General features: G+C 46.7%; 1 long non-coding RNA gene across 1 annotated transcript in view; it reads left to right on the forward strand.

Moving 5' to 3' along the window:
• The window catches only part of LOC144807993 (uncharacterized), a 109940-nt gene extending 98496 nt beyond the window's left edge, over positions 1-11444 (forward strand). Inside the window, exon 2 of the long non-coding RNA XR_013606555.1 lies at positions 11314-11444. This is a non-coding gene — a long non-coding RNA (uncharacterized LOC144807993). The remainder of the gene's footprint in view (positions 1-11313) is intronic.
• The last annotated feature ends 231 nt before the right edge of the window (positions 11445-11675 follow it).

Here is an 11675-nt window from a genome sequence, read left to right on the forward strand (position 1 = left end):
GCCCCTGCGGTGCCCAGAGCTGCCTCGAGAGCTTTGCACAGAGTGACGCCTGCCATGTTGGAGCAGGCGCTCATAGAACATCCGTGTTCTCTTTCGGGCGACCCGGAAAGAGACACTGAGGCCCTGCAGCGATGGCTGACGGAGAGGTTGGATACTCTCGCCCCAAAGGTAACCCCCCGGTCCACCGCGATACGGCAATCTGCGCCATGGTTCACCGAGGCGCTGCGTGTGACTCGCAGCCATTGTAAGGTTGCTGAACGGGCGTGGCGCCTTCAGTACGACGCGGAGGCAAAACTTGCCTACAGGTCTGTGGTGAAGGCCTGCCACCGGGATATCCTTGGTGCCAAGCGGGACTATCTTGCTAGGAGGATTGAGGCGTCGGTGAACTCCTGCAAGGAGATCTTCACGATAGTGAAGGAGTTCACGTCCCCGACCTCTTATTCACCCCCGCCTGTATCACCTGAGGCGTGGGCGTGTGATCTTGCCACTTTTTTCACCAACAAGATTAAGGCAATTCAGGCCTCCTTCTCGGAGAACTTGATGGAGGATGGTTGCGGCTCTGGGGTAGGACCTGGAACTTCGCCCGCGTCCATGGCAGTACTGGCTGACTTTCCACCTGTCTCCAGTGACATGTCTCGGACTCTGCTGGCCAGCCTTAAATCTGGCTCACCACTGGACCCCTGCCCCGCCAAATTCTTGGCGGGGATGGCGACAGTGGTGGATCCCTTGGTCAACCCAATCCTCAACGCCTCCTTGCGGGAGGGGATTGTTCCTCGCACCTGGAAAAGGGCGTTGGTGATCCCCCTCCTGAAAAAGCCTGGTCTTGATGCCGAGGTATTGGCCAATTATAGGCCAATCTCACTTCTCCCGGCCTTGGCTAAGATCACGGAGAAACATGTCCATGGTGTCTTGTCGAGCTTTCTCGAAACCAACAATTTGCTCCATCCATCCCAATCCGGTTTCCGTCCGAATTTCAGTACGGAAACAGCGTTGGTGGAGGTCTCTGAGATCATCAGGGAGACCTTGGATGTGGGTGGCAAGGCCATGCAAGTCATGTTGGACCTGTCGGCGGCCTTCGACACCGTCCCCCATGAGGCGCTTCTCGCCAGGCTTTATGACATCGGCCTAAGAGGGACGGTGTTCAGATGGTTTACATCTTTTCTGGAAGACCGCCGCCAGACGGTCTGGGTTTCCCGGAGCTCTGCCGAGATGCCGCCATTGGGAGTTGGGGTTCCACAGGGATCTGTGTTGAGCCCAACATTGTTCAACATCTTTATGTCCCCACTGGCGGCTGCGGTGGAGGCCTACGGAGCCCAGATCGTGTCCTACGCTGACGACACGCAACTCCTCTTCACATGTGGCAAAGATCAGCCATTTGATGGGGAGAGAATTCGGGACTGCCTGGATATGGTCTTCGGTTGGTTCCAGCGTAATAGCCTGAAGGCCAATTCCAGCAAGTCGGAGGTTTTATTCTTCGGCTGTGACATCGATCCCGAATGGCGGCAGTGGTGGCCGGCCGCAATGTGCCCTCCGGCGCAGTCCTCCCAGGTTGCTAAGAACCTCGGTGTTAGGCTTGACAACGAGCTCTCTTTGAGAGCGCATGTCCTCGGCCTGTCCGGCACTTGCTTTGGTGTTCTGAAAATGCTCCGCAAGTTTCTTCCTTTACTTTCTGCGGAGCATAGACGGATCACAGTGCAGGCGCTAATCGGATCAAGGCTGGATTATGCCAATGCCCTCTTTTTAGGCCTACCGGACTATCTGGTTCAGCGCCTGCAGGTGGCACAGAACTCCGCAGCCCGTGCGATCTTTGGTCTGCACAGATGAACACGGGCCTCTGGGCTGCTGCAGACGCTGCATTGGCTGCCAATCCGGAAACGGATTATGTTTAAATCCCTGACGCTGGTACACAAAGCTCTCTTTGGTTCAGGTGCGGGATATTTGCAGAAGAGATTGGCTTTTTATCGTCCTGCACGCTCTCTGCGCTCTGAATCCCTTTTTACTGTGGTGGTCCCACGTGTGAGGAAAGCCCGCACGGGGGGGCGTTCTTTTAGCTTCAAGGCCTCCAAGTTGTGGAACTCGCTTCCATTGGCACTTCGTAGCACTTCCAATCTGCTTCAATTTAGGAGGAACTTGAAAACTTGGCTTTTTAATCTTTCTGTTTAGGTGGATTTTCCTTTCTTTCCTGCTGTGGGATCTGTTCTTCATGTTATGTTTTTACACTGTAGCTGACTGTGGAAAGCGCCGGGACACTCTTTTAGAGTAGCCGTGCGCTATACAAATGCACTTTAACATAACATAACATAACATGGACAAGGACCAACTGGGTGTTTGTTCTGGAAAGGGAAAGCCACCAATTTGTGGGCAATCCCAATCCTTAATCTTGTTAGGACAAACCGATGTGATGCTCTAGTCACTTGGGTCAAATAAGGTTGATAGCCCACAAATTCATTTAAGCCATTATAGGACACACAGGTGGATAGGTTGCCACTATTACCAAGCCGCCTCTCAGAAAGAAGATTCAAGAAGGACTTCTTCATTTCGGATTTGGATAAATCAGAGGCCCCATAATTGTCTAATTTGATATCGAGGCCATAGATCACTTGGAAGCTATCTAGATTGTATTTAATCCATGGGATCTTTAAATGGTTATCCGTAGAGAGGCAGTCATTGATGATGGCTCTACATAGAGATGTTTAATCTTTCATCCAGATCGATCGCCATAACATAAGGGGTCTAAGGAGAATCAAATCGGTAAGATGTTGAATGCCGAGTTCTCTATGTACTAGTTCATTGGAGGCAGATTTAGTCTTTTTAAAAAGACGTTCTCCTCCACTTGTAGGCTCCCGGCCGGGGCAAAGCCCCAAACCCCGGCACCATACAAAGCAGTAGAGAGACATCTAGACTGGAATATTTTAAGCATTTCTTTAATCCGCCTATCCCCTAGTTTCGTGGCTAATGTAAACACTCCATGCGCACTCTTCGCCATCTTGGCCCTCACATTTTTATGCTCGCTAGTCCAGCTGCAATTGTTAGAAAACGTGATACCCAGATATGAAAAGTTTTCAATTTGTTGAACCTTATGTCCATCGATAAAATAAGAAGATGACTTCCTTTTACGCCTCTGTCCACATTCCATGATATAAGTCTTGGATTTGTTAATCACACGCTTTCTCCCTTTTATAAACTGTGAAAACCCATCCATCAGGGTGCATGACAATAAAACGGCGTCATCCGCGTAAAGTAATACCAGGACGTCGACATCGTTAATTTTAGGGGCATCTGCTGCAATGGTTTTTAGGACGGAATCCACTTCATTAATAAAAAGGGTAAAGAGCAAGGGGGCGAGAACACAACCTTGTCTAATACCCCGCCCAATCCTAAACTTAGTTGAACACTCACCATGGGTACCGTATCGTACACAAGTACGTAGTTTGGCATAAAGGCGTGCTAAAAAATAAACAATACCCTCCGGTGCCCCCATTTCAATCAGCTTGGCCTAAAGAATTGCGTGGTCCACCAAGTCGAAAGCACTACTCAATTCTGCAAAGCAGAGATAAATAGTGCCCGGCTTGGCCTGCGTATACTTTCCGATCAACAGTTCGAGATTTAGACACTGTTCGATCGTCCCCCGCCCCTTTCTGAACCCAAATTGACATTCTGCCAGAATGCCATTGGCCTCTACCCATTCTTCCAGCCTGACCAGAGGCACCCTACTCATAACTTTTACTGAAGAATCTAGCAAGGAGATCTTCACATCCCCCCGGTCTCCTTTCTTGTAAATAGGAACTATGATTGATTCTTCCCAAGTAGGGGGCACCCCATTATAAACTTCTGCATTAAAATTTTTAGCTAAAATAGGGCCCCATAGCTCTGGTACTAATTTATAAATATCGATAGGCACCCCGTCCGGGCCCTTTGCTGGCCCTGATGCTATCTAAAACTTCAGTGACAGTAATGTCCAAAGGGACGATGGGCCAACTGTCCTCTTCATGACCCATAGCTTTATCTGAATCACAAATACTAGACAAATGAGAGATCCAAGTTTCCCTGTTAACCTTGGATGTTAATTCTGGAACCTTCTCATCTTTAAGGAACGGACAATTCACTGTGGCCCAAAACAAGGTACAATTATTAGTTTCGGCTGCCTGAGCCAAATTATCCCAGGACTCCTGCTGAAGTTACAATTTCCTTCTTTTTAGGGTAACCCTGTAGCTAGCTCTAAGTTTAAAAACCAGGTTCTTATCTCTAGGTTTGGCTGCCAGTGCCCTTTTTAGCTCTTTGAGCGCAGAAGTACATGCTTGGTCAAACCACCCCCTTAGGAGGTCTGACTTGCGCTTAACTGAAGTAGTAAGCTTGCAATCAATGACAAAGTTAATTCAAATAAAATGCCGAATTATTTCGGTAGTGACGTCAATATCTTCAAGAATCTCAGTGATTTCAGATAAGCAGCTATTTATAATAAAATCAGACGTCATTTCTGCTTTATCCCCTTTCCATCTTAGTCTTGTCCCATTAGGTCTATAGGGTTCAATATTCTCAATAAGCCCCATACTAGATATCCTATTCTCTTTCCAGAGAAAGTCCTCTATAGTTAGACAGTTATGGTCGCTGAGCAAAATGTCAACGACTTTAGGGGCCAAAGTCCAGGGCACAAGGATGGAGGAAATACAAATAAAATCAATCACAGTGTTGGCCCCCCGACCTGTAAAAGTGGGGATTGTCTCACCTAGATCATTTTTCTCAATGCCCAAAATATCCATGTCATATGTTGCTAAGAGATTGTTCAGAGACTCCCCATACTGATTGTGTTGCAAATGGTGATCTCCGTCTCCATAGCGATTGACCACCCCACATGTATTAAGGTTAGAGAGGGGGCAGACCGACGTATTAAAATCCCCTGCCAAAAGCAAATCAAAAACAACATTGAAGCCCATTGTTATGTCTTTCAGGGCGCTTGCTAAGGCGTTAACCACCTGTACCCTGGTACTGCCAAAAATATTATTGTAGAAATTAATTAAAAGAATGTTTCTACCCTCCTTCTGGGAGAGCCATAAAATCTGGGAATGTGCCCCAACCAGTACATGTTTTTTAACAATTAAGGGGATTTTGACAGAAATCAAAACCAAGAGCCCTCCTTTAGCTCTACCGGAGGTAGATACCGTAGCAGGTAATTGATATGAGACAAATCCATTATAACCTTTAAAATCTTTCCACCATGTTTCCTGGAAACAGATGATATAAAAAAGGGCCATAAATTCTGACCACCCCAGGCAATCAGATTTGGACGTTAAACCCGGGATATTCCAGCTAGCATATGGCAACTAGAAAATCCAGTTGCCATATTGATACAATGATTACCCCGTAAACTGGTTATGGACGGGTGAATGATGCTTTGACTATCATCTTCCGGCAATTCCTCGTTACATCCCCCTAATTCACCCTCTATACTGGCTATCGTACAGTCTGCATGAGTCAGAGTTTCTTTAACTACAGGCCCTGAAATTGTTACAACGGGTCCTACTCCTGGTAATACGAAATCCTCACAGGATAAGGAGGAAGCCAGACCATAATCCAGTCAATCGCTAGAGTCTTACCCACTTAAACATTGAAAACGATTGGAGGTAGCCACCTGGAACCCACTCGGCATACTAAACATTCTGGGACCTCTCACTCTGCCCCACTCATGATCATTATTAGGCTGGCCAGAGTAATGTTTATAAAAATAACCCAGGGGACGGAGTGAGATACCCTGGTCATTCGGTGGGCGAGAGGTGGCTCTAATCAAAGAGGTGGTAGCAAGATGGGGACTTTTAAAATTGACAATTATACAATCACCCAAAATGTTCTTATGTGAAGTTCCTATCCAGTTAGTTCTGGTGGTTACCAAATTCTGGTCTGCCAAAGCAACTGGAAAACCACATTCTCTGTTAGCCAGGCCACAGTTTTATTCTTTAACGATTCTTGTGTTTCATGGATACCGTCAGGTCCCTCCTCCCCTACTGGTGGGACATTAGTCCGGACTGCCACATATGGTGCGCAGTCAGGTGGTAGATCAGGCAGTAAATAGCCATAACGCTTTGTCTTCACGATATTAGTTCTCGGGTTATTCCCTATAGTCAAAGTAGTGGGTATAATTGGGGACACAGGGTTGGTAGCCACTACCGTATCAGTGCTTGGATCCCCAATAAGTGACTTCAATGGCTCACTGGTGCTGCCCTGAGCCGTATTAGTAGATACCACACAGTGGTTAAGGCCAGGATGGGTTTGCACGAGGCCTCCTAGCCGTTTCAGTTCCCCGGAAACAATATCAAGTTTGTCAAGTAGGGGTTGTATAATTTTATCGAACTTGGCATCTATGATACCAATCAGCAACTCTAACTGCTCAGGTTCTAGTTTCAGGTGGGTATTGTTCGAAACAGTGTCAGAGTCATTGATAGTCCCTTTAGGAGTTGGTTCAATGTTTTTTTTAACTTTTACGATTACCCCCCGTTTGGACAAAGCAGGCCTACTTGCATTTCTTCCAGACCTTAACACCCTCTGGACTTTTGGGGTCAGTGAACAAGATACCACAGAATCGTTAAGAGTCTCATTCACCGCCAGTGTGGGCTCTAAATCAAAGGATGTCGGCATGATAGCAGGGTCTGGGGAACTTATAGCACAGCTAACATCCACAGAGGAGGTAGACAGAGGAAGAGATGCCTGAGTTGGAATAGGGAGAGGGTCTGAAGAACTCCCTCGTCCTAAAGATTGTCGGCGTTCCTTGTTGATTTTATCTACCACTTTGACAAGATAGTTGTCAAGAGTGGCTACAACAGGGCGGATATTCCCTCCATTGGTTTTAGACATTGTAAATGTAAGGAAAGATGGCCCTTCCCACGTACAAATGGGATTAACTAAATTAAGTTAAGACACACACAGTGTTTACTTTCAATTAACAGCTCTCTTCCCTTCAGGCTCCACTGGACGAGTTAAGACACACACGGTGTTAACTTTCAATTAACAGCTCTCTTCCCTTCAGGCTCCACTGGACAAGTTAAGACACACACGGTGTTTACTTTCAATTAACAGCTCTCTTCCCTTCAGGCTTCACTGCACGAGTTAAGACACACACGGTGTTTACATTCAATTAACAGCTCTCTTCCCTTCATGCTCCACTGCACGAGTTAAGACACACATGGTGTTTACTTTCAATTAACAGCTCTCTTCCCTTCAGGGTCCACTGCACGAGTTAAGACACACACAGTGTTTACATTCAATTAACAGCTCTCTTCCCTTCAGGCTCCACTGCACGAGTTACGACACACACGGTGTTTACTTTCAATTAACAGCTCTCTTCCCTTCTGGCTCCGCTGCACGAGTTAAGACACACACGGTGTTTACTTTCAATTAACAGCTCTCTTCCCTTCAGGCTCCGCTGCACGAGTTAAGACACACATGGTGTTTACTTTCACTTAACAGCTCTCTTCCCTTCAGGCTCCGCTGAACGAGTTAAGACACGCACGGTGTTTACTTTCAATTAACAGCTCTCTTCCCTTCAGGCTCCGCTGCACGAGTTAAGACACGCACGGTGTTTACTTTCAATTAACAGCTCTCTTCCCTTCAGGCTCCACTGCACGAGTTAAGACACGCACGGTGTTTACTTTCAATTAACAGCTCTCTTCCCTTCAGGCTCCACTGCACGAGTTAAGACACGCACAGTGTTTACTTTCAATTAACAGCTCTCTTCCCTTCAGGCTCCCCTGCACGAGTTAAGACACGCATGGTGTTTACTTTCATCTAACAGCTCTCTTCCCTTCAGGCTCCGCTACACAAGTTAAGACACGCACGGTGTTTACTTTTTCAATTAACAGCTCTCTTCCCTTCAGGCTCCGCTGCACGAGTTAAGACACGCACGGTGTTTACTTTCAATTAACAGTTCTCTTCCTTTCAGGCTCCACTGGACGAATTAAAACACACACACGGTGTTTACTTTCAATTAACAGCTCTCTTCCCTGCAGGGTCCACTGCACGAGTTAAGACACATACAGTGTTTACTTTCACTTAACAGCTCTCTTCCCTTCAGGCTCCACTGCACGAGTTAAGACGCACACGGTGTTTACTTTCAATTAACAGCTCTTTTCCCTTCAGGCTCCACTGGACGAGTTAAGACACGCACGGTGTTTAGTTTCAATTAATAGCTCTCTTCCCTTCAGGCTCCACTGGATGAGTTAATACACACACCGTGTTTACTTTCAATTAACAGCTCTCTTCCCTTCAGGCTCCACTGCACAAGTTAAGACACGCAAGGTGTTTACTTTCAATTAACAGCTCTCTTCCCTTCAGGCTCCACTGGACGAGTTAAGACACGCACGGTGTTTACTTTCAATTAATAGTTCTCTTCCCTTCAGGCTCCACTGGATGAGTTAAGACACACACGGTGTTTACTTTCAATTAACAGCTCTCTTCCCTTCAGGCTCCGCTGCACGAGTTAAGACACACACGGTGTTTACTTTCACTTAACAGCTCTCTTCCCTTCAGGCTCCGCTGCACGAGTTAAGACACGCACGGTGTTTACTTTCAATTAACAGCTCTCTTCCCTTCAGGCTCCACTGCACGATTTAAGACACACACGGTGTTTACTTTCAATTAACAGCTCTCTTCCCTTCAGGGTCCACTGCACGACTTAAGACACACATGGTGTTTACTTTCACTTAACAGCTCTCTTCCCTTCAGGCTCCACTGCACGAGCTGAAATACAAGAGCTGCCTAATTCGATTCCTTCACTTGACTCTGCTGCATGTTTACTTTTCAATTAACAGATTCGAAACACAGGCGCTGCCAAATTCGCACTGAAGACAAAGTTTATTTTCAATTCAACACTTACTCAGCTTCCATTTACAATTAATTCATGCTGAGCCACACATGTCGTAGGCTTTGCTTATCTTTAAATAAAGCTTCTTTCGCCTTCACGCTTGTAAGATGATTGTTTCTTCACACTTGACTGCACACTTTGCTTTTAAAGTATAGTTTCTCTTTGGCGCGAATTATCCCTTCACGGTTGGCTGCACACACAGAGCTAAAACGATTCAAAAAGGGGGGTGGTGATGGACAGAGTATCTGAATTAAGCAGAACACTCCTACCCAGTCAAAAGATCAGGGCTTGATCCATTACCGTTTTTTAGCTCACTGCACCATCCCAGTTCAGAACCTGGCTACATGCAAATTAGTCTGGCCCTGGCCCAGTGCATCATGGGAACAGGGCAGACCAAACTACCAAGCCAATTCTTTACTGGAAAGGAAACAAGCTTCCGGGGACCGGTTTCTGGCATTGCAGCTGTCTTCGGCCCGGCTTGCTTGAATCCTGATGGTGCAGTGAGAAAGGGACTCACATCTGAGCATACCCTTCCACACTAGTGGTGGCTAAAACGATTCAAAAAGGGGGGTGGTGATGGACAGAGTATCTGAATTAAGCAGAACACTCCTACCCAGTCAAAAGATCAGGGCTTGATCCATCACCATTTTTTAGCTCACTGCACCATCCCAGTTCAGAACCTGGCTACATGCAAATTAGCCCAGTGCATCATGGGAACAGGGCAGACCAAACTACCAAGCCAATTCTTTACTGGAAAGGAAACAAGCTTCCGGGGACCGGTTTCTGGCATTGCAGCCGTCTTCGGCCCGGCTTGCTTGAATCCTGATGGTGCAGTGAGCAAGGGACTCACATCTGAGCATACCCTTCCACACTAGTGGTGGCTAAAACGATTCAAAAAGGGGGGTGGTGATGGACAGAGTATCTGAATTAAGCAGAACACTCCTACCCAGTCAAAAGATCAGGGCTTGATCCATCACCGTTTTTTAGCTCACTGAACCATCCCAGTTCAGAACCTGGCTACATGCAAATTAGTCTGGCCCTGGCCCAGTGCATCATGGGAACAGGGCAGACCAAACTACCAAGCCAATTCTTTACTGGAAAGGAAACAAGCTTCTGGGGACCGGTTTCTGGCATTGCAGCCATCTTCAGCCCGGCTTGCTTGAATCCTGATGGTGCAGTGAGCAAGGGACTCACATCTGAGCATACCCTTCCACACTAGTGGTGGCTAAAACGATTCAAAAAGGTGGGTGGTGATGGACAGAGTATCTGAATTAAGCAGTACACTCCTACCCAGTCAAAAGATCAGGGCTTGAACCATCACCGTTTCTTAGCTCACTGCACCATCCCAGTTCAGAACCTGGCTACATGCAAATTAGTCTGGCCCTGGCCCAGTGCATCATGGGAACAGGGCAGACCAAACTACCAAGCCAATTCTTTACTGGAAAGGAAACAAGATTCCGGGGACCGGTTTCTAGCATTGCAGCCGTCTTCGGCCCGGCTTGCTTTAATCCTGATGGTGCAGTGAGCAAGGGACTCACATCTGAGCATACCCTTCCACACTAGTGGTGGCTAATACGATTCAAAAAGGGGGGTGGTGATGGACAGAGTATCTGAATTAAGCAGAACACTCCAACCCAGTCAAAAGATCAGGGCTTGATCCATCACCGTTTTTTAGCTCACGGTTGTAGCCAGGTTCTGAACTGGGATGGTGCAGTGACTCAGATACTCTGTCCATCACCACCCCCTTTTCTGAATCGCCCACACAGAGCTGGCATTTAATCTTCCACTCGTTTTTAGGTCTCTGGCCTTCGCAACGCGCATGCGTTGCAAAGCATAAAGACCTTTTCCGAGCACTAAGGCTTTTCAGCCAAGCACGTGCACGCGTTCCATTGCCTTCAATGGCAACACGTGCACGTCAGGAGATTCACTTGCGGGAGCACGTGGCCCATCTGGTCGCAATTATCGCTCCGGCGAGTGAATCCCTCCCCCCTGCTGCCGTGCAAGCGCTTTTTTTCTTGTTTATATTTTGGAGTCCTTGAGACCTCCCTCTCTCACGTAGAACTTCTGGTAAGTTGCAGGATATACCTACATGATGTGTTTTAATGTAAACTGGACACCCTTACTATAAGCTCGGCAGACATTGAGCTCTACTCACCTGTATGCATATATTGCACGTGCCATTGTAAGCTCTGCAGCATAGAACACACTCATTTGTGTCTGTGTAATGTGCGTTAGCAGAATCTGCACGTGGCTAGGTGTTCCTCCTCGCTGTAGCTACATGGAGTTCCATTCATCTTTTCAATACAGCTGCTAGTGTAAACTCAGTGTATATTTATATTAATAAAAACGTATAGAAAATATTTGTCAATACATCATAAAACAATTCATATTGTAAGAATAAAACTAAATATTATGGATGTACAAAATAAGGAAAAGGGATTCTTGTCTTTTGTTCATCACAGGTGGAGAAGGCATTCAGGATTAATAATTTCCAAGGAATACATCTTCAAAAAGAAAAGCAGATATAAGCTGGTGTTGCATTTAGCGCCCTTACCTGATGTCCTTCTTCGTCTACCGCATTACTGCCTGAAAGGTAAGGGGGAAAAAGTTAGCCTGAGAGCAGCATTTTACACAGGGAGAAGTTTTATATTTGTCCACTGCTCGCCCCATAATGATGTACACAGCATTGGTAACTCCTAGCAATATCCATTACCCCTTCTCAGTTTGCCTTGTTTGTCAGAGGCAAAACCCGGACTGATGTTTTTTTCCATGTCCAATCACTTAGTTTTACTGAACTGCGTGTTAACCCACAGGGAGCACTGAG

This window comes from Lissotriton helveticus, chromosome 1_2 (assembly GCF_964261635.1).
Source record: "Lissotriton helveticus chromosome 1_2, aLisHel1.1, whole genome shotgun sequence".
NCBI lineage: Eukaryota > Metazoa > Chordata > Amphibia > Caudata > Salamandridae > Lissotriton > Lissotriton helveticus.